The sequence below is a fragment of the Mixophyes fleayi genome, chromosome 9, assembly GCF_038048845.1.
Source record: "Mixophyes fleayi isolate aMixFle1 chromosome 9, aMixFle1.hap1, whole genome shotgun sequence".
In the NCBI taxonomy this organism is placed as follows: Eukaryota; Metazoa; Chordata; class Amphibia; order Anura; family Limnodynastidae; genus Mixophyes; species Mixophyes fleayi.
This window is the reverse complement of record NC_134410.1, coordinates 16635666-16647739: the sequence shown is the minus strand read 5'-3', so window position 1 is coordinate 16647739 and position 12074 is coordinate 16635666. Positions and strand designations below refer to the sequence as shown.

Here is a 12074-nt window from a genome sequence, read left to right as displayed (position 1 = left end):
TTCATCAGATCTGCATCGGAAAGTCAGGGTAAGACTGATTGTACTGTACCATGCTTCATATAAGAATGCTCATTATATAATGCACAGATCATTAACAGCATATTATGTGATCAGTATAGTATAGGGGTCTATTTATTGCAGAGATAAAATTTATATAGAATTGTGTACCATTACCCTAATTATTTTGCTTTCAGCTGGAATACTTTAATAGTGATTAATGTATGTTTGTTTTTAGAATTTCCATTATGTCTCCATTCCCTGGCTCTGTGTAATAGAGCAGTGTCCTATAACCTAGCTGCGAGCATGTGAATACCGTCTACTTAAATCAAATCTTTATTGCATTTTAGGAATCTTGTAATATATGTAAGGAAGAATCCGCACCAGAACCGTCTTTGTGTAATTTACTTCCTACTGATAGTATATCCTAACTCTATATTATATTGGGTGCTCTCCTAGAACAAATTAAGATACGTCAAGAAAAGACAAAAAGGTTCTAATATTGGAGGTACATTGAGTTTATTAGCTACCAGCACTAAGACACAAGAATAATACGTTTATAATTTGTTATTAAAAAGATAGTTTTTATTTCTCAATTTAAAAAAAATACATATCCAATATATGATATAGTGTCATGTAGTCTCAAGCAAAATATTACAGTTTAAATTAGATTAGAAGAACGAAATTCTCTGTGAGCAATAGATTAAAATCAAGGAGGAAGAGATACCATACTCTCACAAATTGGTAGGTCCCTGTCTCCTGTGCTCATTTTACCTCTAACTAAACTCTGTAATCTCTCTCTCTCTACTGGTATCTTCCCGTCATTATACAAGCACGCAGTGATTACTCCTATTCTAAAAAAACAAAATTCTGATCCAAACGCTCTCTTAAATTACTGCCCCATCTCTCAGCTCCCATTTCCCTCCAAGCTTTTCGAGAGAATTGCCTGCACTTGCCTCACACGCTTTCTTTCTGCAAACAACCTGTTGGATCCTCTTCAGTCAGGCTTTCGCTCCCAACACTCCACAGAGACTGCGCTGAACAAGGTTGTCAATGATTTGATCACATCTAAATCTAAAGGCCATTACTCTCTTCTAATTCTCCTAGATCTCTCTGCTGCATTTGGGTGCTGACCACTCTTTCCTTATACAAACACTACAAACCCTAGATCTTGAAGGCACGGTCCTATCCTAGTTCTCATCCTACCTAACTAATCGCTCTTTCAGTGTTAATTTCTCTGGTACAACCTCCACTCCACTTTCTTTATCAGTTGGAGTACCACAAGGCTCAGTCCTAGGTCCTCTGCTATTCTCTATCTACACCACTTCTCTTGGAAAACTAATAAGCGTCTTTGGATTTCAGTATCATCTCTATGCAAATGAAACACAAATCTATCTATCCTCTCCTGATCTTTCACCATCTGTGTTGTCTCGCCTTACTGACTGTCTTTCTGCCATTTCGTCTTGGTTGTCTTCTCGCCAACTCAAACTCAATCTTTCAAAAACAGAATTAATAATATTCCCACCCAAAAACACAAGCTTCCTGCCTGACATTGCTATTTCTGTTGACAACATGACCGCAAAAACCCACCGTTAGCCCGCTGCCTAGGTGTAATCCTTGACTCACAACTATCCTTTGTTCCCCACATCGACTCTATATTTACATCATGCTGCATACATCTAAAAAAACATTTCCAGAATACGTACATATCTTACAGAAGAGCCTGCAAAAACTTTAATTCATGCACTCATCATCTCCTGAGTCGACAATAGCAATTCCCTCCTTACTGGTCTTCCCAAAATCAAACTCGAACCCTTGAAATCTATTTTGCACGTAGCGGCTATATTGATTTTCCTTGCAAATCGTATTTCTTCTGCTGAGCCACTTTGTCAGTCTCTACATCTGATGAATTCTATATAAAATTCTTCTTCTAACATACAAGGCTATCAACAAAATTGCACCACATCTTTTTACTTGTCTTAAAATATATCCCAACTCAACACCTCCGTTCTGCACAAGATCTGTGCCTCTCATCACTTCCTCCCATTCTTGGTTACAGGACTTTTTCCGGGATGCATCCACTTTGTGTAATTGACGCTTGCACAACAAGACCTTCTTCTAGTCTTCAAACATTCTCTGAAAACCCACCTCTCCAGTCAAGTTTATAATATTCCTCAACCACCCTCTTAATCTCCCTAAATCAGGGCCATCTTTTCCATTGGGCACGATGGGCAGCTGCCCGGGGGCCCCACGGGCAAGGGGGTCCCATAGGTATGGCTCTTAATGAGAATAAATAATCCTGCAAAAGAAAAAACCTGCAAAAAAAACCTTCAAGGGTCACTGAGCAAGTACATCTATCTATCTCTATCTATATATCTATATCTAGGGGCCCCGGTGCACTGCTTTGCCCGGGGGCCCATAATGTTGTTAAGATGGCCCTGCCCTAGATTACCCTATTACCACCCTCTACACAGCTAACACAAGACCAAAACCCTCTGACCAACTTAGTTGTGTGACTGAACAGACAGCCTACTAATTATTTTTTAACCTTTGCATTCTAACTAGACAACTATGCAATATGATGTAGCACTTATCCTTGTGTATCAAACCATTGCCCTATAGATTGTAAGCTTGAGAGCAGAGCCCTCTTACCTCTCTGTATGTGTTTTATTACTGTTTGTTCCCAATTGTAAAGGACTAAGGAATCTGCTGGCACTATCATCATCATCATCATCATTTATTTATATAGCGCCACTTATTCTGCAGCGCTTTACAGAGAACTCATTCACATCAGTCCCTGCCCCATTAGAGCTTCCAGTCTAAATTCCCTAATATAGACACACACTCAGACAGGCAGAGACTAGGGTCAATTTAGATAGCAGCCAATTAACCTACCAGTATGTTTTTGGAGTGTGGGAGGAAACCAGAGCACCCGGAGGAAACCTCGCAAACACAGGGAGAACATACAAACTCCACACAGATAAGACCATGATCGGGAATCAAACTCATGACCCCAGTGGTGGGAGGCAGAAGTGCTAACCACTGAGCCACTGTGCTGCCCACTATATAAATAAATGTTGATGATGAGGATGAGGAAGTGAAATTCCTCTACTGAATGTCCAAAGGGCGTGACATGGTCATTTTGGTTGGGAACTTGATATACACCTTCCCTGTAACACATTTGGCCCCCTCACTTCTGTAACAAATCTCTCTCCCCACTCTTACTTAATTTATATTACACACAGAGCACAGATCAGGTGTATGTGTGTGTGTGTGTGTGTGTGTGGGGGGGGGGGGGGGGGGAGGGCGGGTCAATTACCAGTGCTGTGCAGCTCTCTTCATAACTGTGGTCCATTCATCTCGAGGGGGATTTTACATGCAGTGCTCAACTGCATTAAAATGAATGGGCCATACCAATCAATGGGAAAGATATAACACCACGCTGTTTAAACTCCTTATGTCTCGGTGGTTATGTACACAATCTGTTCCGTTACACATGTATAGACACTAAAATGAAGTAAGTAGCACCCAAAAAAGTTCCTCAATGCAACAGTGATGTAATACACATGCAGATGTAAGTATGGATGCGTGGGCTTTATTATAACCTGGTTGCATACATTGCAGTTGTGTTAAACAGCCTCGGAACACCATTGGGTAACAAGCTTAAGACTCAACCTGCAGCCTTGTGGTTTTATATGGTCACAGAAGCTTCTAACATCCCTTTAATTTACGTTAGACACTGCATTATCCCATGTATAAGGTAATACTACATAAGTTATGCTTTGTTTTCAGTGTATATTTCTTCATTTTAACTGTTTTGTTTGTTTGTTTACAGTCACACGGTGTCATTGTGCCATAGAATAGAGAACTTTGCCCAGAAGGTGAGATCCTTAGATGAGTAGATTAAAGGAATATCATATATATATCCATTTGTTGCAGAAAGTAGATGAACATATCAATTCCATCATCTAAAAAGCATCATTTTATTACTGTTTGTTTTGCTCTGACGCCCCTCTTGTTTATGCTGCTGTCTGTAAAATAATTTCTAGCAGAAACTTAAGATTTAGTTTTGGGTGGTGACAAATAGACAATAATTTATTAGTTAGAACTTAACCTTGTAAAATCTCTCTGTATATATAGAGATTAACAGAGAACAAGAACATTTATGTAAACCCATCATAAGTTGGAACAGTAATAAAAAACGTAATACATGTTATGGTGATGAGATAGGGGCTAATTCCTTATGGGAAAGATAATAACAGATAAGGGAGTTTATATTTGCAGAACATTTCCCTTGGGGCAGCTTCTGTGTGAGGTCACCTCTCTCTGTGACTGAATGTTGAATGACCCTACAGGATGGACGTTGGGAAATAGTGTAGAAAATGATGAATTTAAGAAGCTCTTGATTTTGTATTTGTACACGTTACCAGAACCCAGAAGTGACTTGGAGTTAATGCTGCCATGTTTACCTACATTGCACTGTCCTCAATTAGGTATTTTGGATCCAGGACAGTTATTAGTTCTGTGTTCCTGTTCAAGCAACTGGGAGTTAATAAATCCTATAATGTTTTTTTTTTTGTTTTTTTTTTAAAATCAATTGGTGTCTGTCTGGGAAAACTATTTCAAGATGAGGATCTCTGAACAACACATTTCAATGTTTGATTATAATGTTTTGTTCTCGTAATCATTTAATTTCATAATAAATGGGAAGTTTTCTGATTGTTCTTCTAAGAAGTGTGGGGAACAATTGATACATAAGGTAGTGAAATAATAATAAATAATTGTAGCTGCTAGTGGAGAAGGTGTATGTGGCTACTATACGGCAGAAGCAGTATCGGCTACCAATTAGGAGGGATTTAGAATTGGCTTCCCCCAAACACCCCTGTGCTTTGTACCACAATAGAGAAAATGCTGCTAATCAAGCAGATATTTTGGAGAGTGTGAGGAAACTTTACATATTAGCAGATATTACGAAAATAAAATGATATGTGTTATGTTAGTTATATTTACATATTTCCAATAAACACATCAGTAACAGTGACATTAGAACATCCTTAAGCTTGTAAGTGTGGACAAAGGTGATGTTGTGTGATGGTGCAGAGCTACAGTTGTTGCAGTAAGTTGGGCGACAGACCATCTCTATAGTGCAAAGTATAAACTCTTTATTTACACTCCTCCTCCAGCACCATACTTGGGCTGCAGATAATAAAGTAACTATATACATCTCCTTACTCCACCTGCACAGTACTTAAAGGGGTGACATGGTTATGGTAATAGGACAGTCACATTTAAAGTGGTGACTAAGCGGACATCACTAACCCCTCCTCTGTGGGGGTAACATCACTCCTTCGGCTCTGCCACCGTTTCTGGCGCTCTCTCAGCCCTGCACACCCCTCCTCTGTAGGGTGACACTTCAATGTACACAACACTGCCTCTCTGCTCCCAGCAGGATGACTCTGGGTTCATAAACTAGTACGTGACTTTTTCTACCAGACGCTTTTGTTTGAAACTAGAGTATTTCTCCAAGACCCTCCAGTCTCCATATAGGAGATTAATGTAAGCCTATCTTCTTTTTCTGGTTTCTCTGCACCTTGATGTCTGATGTCTTTTGGTAGTTATTTGATATGGGATGGAGTAAATGTTTTTTTTTGTTTGCTTTCGCCACTGGGGGATATTACAATTACAATGTCCTGCAAAATGATAAAGTTAATTTTGCTAAAAATTCATAACTTATCTACGCTGGGAATATTTTTATTTGAGAAAGTTAAGATATTATCTATGTAGAGAAGAACAAGACGCAACATTGACCAGTCCCCCTGACTGCGCCCACAGAATATGTAATACTATATATGTACATGTCTGTTGATCGTACCTGAAAATGATTCTCAATATTTAACAGCTATTATTATGTTATATGTATCCGAACTTCTTCAATAAAAATGTTCATAAAAAAATACTGTAAGCAACAGATCATCTGTTATTAATTCCACAACTGTAACTCTCAGGCTGACAAAATATCTTCTCTAAAATGCTTCAGATTGTCCCAGCTGTCACCTCACCCCCGTGTTCCTCTTCTCAGGTACCTCCAGCAAAGATGTCCTCAGCAGCAACATTTCTCATCATATTTGGGATCCTCTTCAACATCTCCCAGCTGTCCTGTCAAACATGGGAAAGATTCTCTGAAAAGCACCTTACTACGTCATCAGCAACAGGCTTCGACTGTACCAGGGCCATGAACAATCCAATATATATAGTAAATGGACAGTGCAAGGCTTTCAATACCTTCATTCATTCCACTACTGGACCAGTAAAAGAAATCTGTAGAGGTGTCACTGGCACGAAAGATAAAACAAGTACAACTGCATTTCCCCTCACTTCATGTACAAAAGGCACCGGATGTAACTATACTGGACGTTATCAGCAGTCTGTAATATGTGTAACCTGCACTGGTGGAAAACCTGTACACTTAGTTAGAATTGGAAGATGCTAAAATTTGCAAATTGTGGCTTTCCTCTTTCCTCCTACTCTCCTCTGTATAACACATAGGAAGCAATAGACTCTCCTCTGTATAACACATACCTACAGATAGACCCTCCTCTGTATAACACATAGCTACATATATACTCACCTCTGTATAACACATAGCTACAGATAGACCCTCCTCTGTATAACACATAGCTACATATATACTCACCTCTGTATAACACATAGCTACAGATAGACCCTCCTCTGTATAACACATAGCTACAGATAGACTCTGCTCTGTATAACACATAGCTACATATATACTCACCTCTGTATAACACATAGGTACAGATATACTCTCCTCTGTATAATACATAGCTACAGATAGAATGTCCTCTGTATAACACATAGCTACAGATAGAATGTCCTCTGTATAACACATAGCTACAGATAGAATGTCCTTTGTATAACACATAGCTACAGATAGACTCACCTTTGTATAACACATAAGAAGCAATAGACTCTCCTCTGTATAACACATAGCTACAGATAGACTGTCCTCTGTATAACACATAGCTACAGATAGACTGTCCTCTGTATAACACATAGCTACAGATAGACTGTCCTCTGTATAACACATAGGTTCAGATAGAATGTCCTCTGTATAATACATAGCTACAGATAGATTGTCCTCTGTATAACACATAGCTACAGATAGACTGTCCTCTGTATAACACATAGCTACAGATAGACTGTCCTCTGTATAACACATAAGAAGCAATAGACTCCCCTCTCTGTATAACACATGATGATTATGTAACATTTCTGCTAATAACATAGTGATTGGTGTAAAGCAGCTCAGCCAGGAACAGTCTCATGTTACACAGCTCAGTGTCTATGTATCACTATATAAACCTGCTTATTGTGATTATCATATGCTGAACTAATAAATACCTAATTAATGCTGCTAATTGTTTGTTGTTTTTTTCAAGAATACTGTAAACACAAAATACCACAAGAGGTGAGGCCACGATTTGTGGGCAGACCACGTAGGCCCATACTCTCAGATGCTCTCTCTCCTTCCTCCGGAGAAGAGAGTAACGGCAGCCCCAACTCTCACTCAGGTCATAGTTCAAATAGTTTTTGGTTTTGTTTTGCTATTTTTTACAAAATTCAATTTTTTGGGCTAAAATAACATAATTTAGATTTTATTTTGTACCTACATTATTATTAACCTCACTGACACTAATTTCCAGTCATTTCAATTTAATTTTGACTATCTCACAGGTCATAATATGCGTTTCATACACTTTCAGCTAAATAGTGCAACGATCTGTCTGGATGGTAAGCGAGCAATGAGCAATGACTCAAACACACGGCAGTTGCTACCACATCTGGGAAACATTGCAACGACCGCTTCTCGTGTTTCTTGGATAAGTGAGGTAATTCTACAGCTAATACATGGCAACGATCGATCGCTCCACCTGTTTCTTGGATAAGTGAGGTAATTCCACAGCTAATAAATGTCAACGAGCGCTGTCCCCCCGGGATGTGTGCTTTTATCAGACACACCAATCCAGGGTGCCAGACAACGCACTAAAAGGAGCGATTGAAATTCATATCAAAAAGGCAGTTGGGTGTCTAACTGTATATTACACCCTACACTTATAGTGAAATAGAAAAAAAAGCAGCCTGCAAAGACTGTACGATAAATAGAAATGGCCAAAGCAGCTTTTCTGTTTGGGTGTATATTATTCCCATACACTAAAAGTGAAATTGAAAACAAAGCATCCTGCATAGACTGTACGATAAATAGAAATGCCCAAAGCAGCTTTTCTGTTTGGGTCTAGATTACACCCTACACTTATAGTGAAATTGATAAAAAAAATCAGCCTGCAAAACTGTACGATAAATAGAAATGCCCAAAGCAGCTTTTCTGTTTGGGGGTAGATTTACATCCTACACTTATAGTGAAAGTTTTAAAAAGATGTTGTCGTCATCATCTTCAGCATCATCCTCATCCTGATCAGTGTGTACATCATCATCACAGACTATTAATTCATCTCTGCTGGAATCCGCCATTAGAGAAGTGTCAGTACTTGGATGTATTTGTTGGTAAAGGCCTTCCTTGTGGAAGATGTAGTTCATTTTGATGAACATCATCTTTTCCACATTTTTAGGAAGTAACCTCCTACGTTGATCACTGACAAGGTTCCTGGCTGTCCTGAATACTCTTTCTGAGTACACACTGGAGGATGGGCAGCTTAGGTATTGCAAAGCAAGTTTGTACATGGGTTTCCAAATGTCTTGTTTTTCCTCCCAGTAGGGAAAGGGACTGTCTGACATTTCCATATCAATTAACTCTTGAAAATAATCCTCCACCATCCTTTGCATGTTAATAGTAGGATTGGATGGAATTATGGCCAAGGTCACACATTTTTTGGTAAAATCTTTCAAACCAGCCCAGATGTCAAACTGTTGCGGTCTGCCACCTGATTCATCCCTGCTTCTCTTTGGAAAGTGCAATTTTTTCCGAGCAGCAGCTGCCTGAGAAACTGAAGGAGGAGACGTTGTCAAGCCAAGGCCCAGTTCAGCGGACAACTTGCTGACCAATAGCTCCTTGCAACTGTTCAGATCTCTGTGATTTAGAAGCATAGAATCGATGTAGGTCTTAAACCTCGGATCAAGTACAGTTGCCAAAACGTAGTGATCCGAGTTCAAGATTTTAATAACTTTTGGATCATTGTGAAGCGAAGAAAGTACTTGATCTACAAGGCCAACATACTTTTCAGAATTGCTTTCTTTCTTCTCCTCCTTCAGTTTGTCAAGCTGCTTTTCCAAAAATCGAATTAAGGGAATGACTTGGCTCAAGCACGCAGAGTCTGAACTGAATTCACGTGTCACTACTTCAAATGGTTTCAGCACCTTGCACAACACAGAAAGGATTCTCCACTGTGCAAGACTGAAATACATTCCCCCTCCTTTCCCAATGTCATGGCTTGTGCAATACGCTTGTATGGCTTTGTGGTGTTCCTCCATCCTCTGAAGCATGTACAGGGTGGAATTCAACCTTGTTAACACCTCTTTCTTAAGTTGGTGGCAAGGCAAGTTAAACTGTTCTTGGAGCTGCTGCAATCTCCTACATGCTGTGGCAGAATGCCAGAAATGTCCCGAAATTTTACGGGCCACCGAAAGCATCTCCTGCACCTCACGGTTATTTTTCAAGAAGCTCTGCAGCACCAAGTTTATTGTGTGAGCAAAACAGGGAATGTGATTGAATTCACCCAGCTGTAATGCTCACACTATATTGTTGGCATTATCGGAAATAATATATCCTGTGGAGAGTGCAAGTGGTATAAGCCATGTATCAATGACATCCCTTAATTTTCGTAACAAATTATCAGCTGTATGCCTGTTAGTGATACAAAGAGTGGCCTGCCTGTGAGAAATGTTACGTAGTGGTGTACATGCTGTTGCTGTTCCTGCTTGTGAAGGCGAATGACCAACCCAGTCGGCTGTCACAGTCATATAATCTTTGGTTTGGCCACTTCCACTTATCCACATATCTGTGGTTAAGTGTACAGTTGTTAGAATGGCATTTTTGAGCCCAATTAGTAGATTTTTCCGAATGTTTTGGTACAGTTGCGGAATAGCTTTTCGTGAAAAATGGTGTCGCAATGAAATTTTGTAACAGGGACACAAAACATCAATTAACTGTGAAAAACCTGCTGCGTTTATAGTGGATATTGGACGCAGATCTAACACTAGCATAGTCGCCATGGTGTCTGTAATCCGCTTTGCGACTGGGTGACTGCTGTCATTTTTGCTTCCTCTAGCAAAAGATTGTTTCACAGTTAATTGTTGTAAAGCACTAGTGCTCTTCTTCTTGGGCTTCTTATGGGAGGAAGATTTAACAGCAGCAACAGCAGCAGCAGCAGTGGGACTAACGCTCAAACATTCTTCAGAGGAATCAATTATAGTGCAGAGTCATCGAGCCTTACCAAGTTGGATGTAGGGCTAACGCCGATCGCTACTGAGGATATTGATGAGGACGGTGTTGTGGGTGTAGATTGCAGCCGTCGGGATGTAGGTGAGAGAAGGGTCCTAGCTGATGATGGACTGCTTGTGGTTATTTTTTTCCCCATAACATTCAGCTTTTCCCAGCACCTTGCCATGAACTCTCATCAAATGGCGTAACATGGATGAGGTTCCAAGATGGTTAAGGTTTCTCCCTCGACTGACTGTGGCTTGACATACACTACAAATGGCTATACAACTGTCGTCAGGATTTGGGTACAAATAATTCCACACATAAGAAGTGGCTTTCTTGGTCTTATGCCCAGGAATTACAATGGCTTTCTTCTTGTCACGTGCCAGAACTGCTTCCACTGGTGCAGGACTTACACAAACGACCTCATCCTTATCAACATCCTCATTAGCGCCCTCGACGGCTACACAAATATCCCCCTCATCCTGTTCCAATTCCAAAGTGGCATCCTCAATTGGTGTATTACCGACTACACTCGGGCTGTTCAGTCACACAGCTGCAGAAATGCTGAAAGGCCCTTCTTTATGGGTACACTATCAGAATGGTCACGATTACACATACCACTGGTGGATGGACTCTCCTCAGGGATTGGTGTCATTTCCGATTCTGAGCATACATTTTCCTCTAATACCTTACTGTTTTCTTGCAGCTCGGCTTTCACACGTAACAGTATTTGTGCACCACTTTTGGACTCTGAATTACTTGGTCACGTGTGACCATACAAGAAGAAGCCTCAGTAACATTTTTAGATCTTGCACTAATAGAGAAAGGAGAAGGCCTCATTCTTTCTTTGCCACTGCGTTTGTAGAGTGGCATGTTGGCAATTTTTTATTTATCGGCAGTTAACTTTTCCTCTATTACAGCTCTTTTTCTCTTCAACACGGTAAAAGGTGTTTTTTTTGTGTATTTTTTTCCCTGACTTCAAAAGACTATGTATATTTACATAGGCTTTACCAGATGACGTACAGGGAAGACTACCATCAGGACTGGTGGCAGCAGCTGCTTGCTGCTCCTACTCATATGTGAACTGCTGTGAATCCATTTTAATGAGACCCTAAACACTTGTAGTGCAAATTCAGAAAGACATAGTGCTGGTATATTACAATTTGAGCACCAGAAAATAGCTTTTTTAGAACAGGGGAATATGTAACACCCAAAACACTTGTAGTGCAAATTCAGAAAGATATAGTGCTGGTATATTACAATTTCAGCAGGCAGAAAATAGTTTCTTTAGAAGGAGAGAATATGATACCCCAAACACTTTGTAGTGTAAATTAGGAAAAATGCCTCTTTTATACTCCTTTCTTTCTGCTCTATTACTGCTCTCTTTCTGCTCTATTACAGCTCTATTACTGCTCTCTTCCTACTCTATTCCTGCGACCTAACCCTTCTCTCTCCCTCTCTCAAATGGCGCTGGATCGCTGTGGAGGCGGGTGTTTATTAATTCTAAAAATCACGAGAACCGAGATCCGACGACAACACAATGAGGTTTTGCCTAATTTTGTAATCTGAATAGGGAGTGTACCGGGCAGACTCGGCTCGGTACTCGGATACAGGAAGTTCG

General features: G+C 40.0%; 1 long non-coding RNA gene across 1 annotated transcript; it reads left to right on the top strand.

Annotated features, from left to right (window-relative positions):
* LOC142101454 (uncharacterized) lies at positions 1-6375 on the top strand. The gene is made up of 3 exons (XR_012679018.1): positions 1-28; positions 3833-3878; positions 6077-6375. It is a non-coding gene; the product is annotated as an uncharacterized LOC142101454 (long non-coding RNA).
* Positions 6376-12074: the final 5699 nt, after the last annotated feature.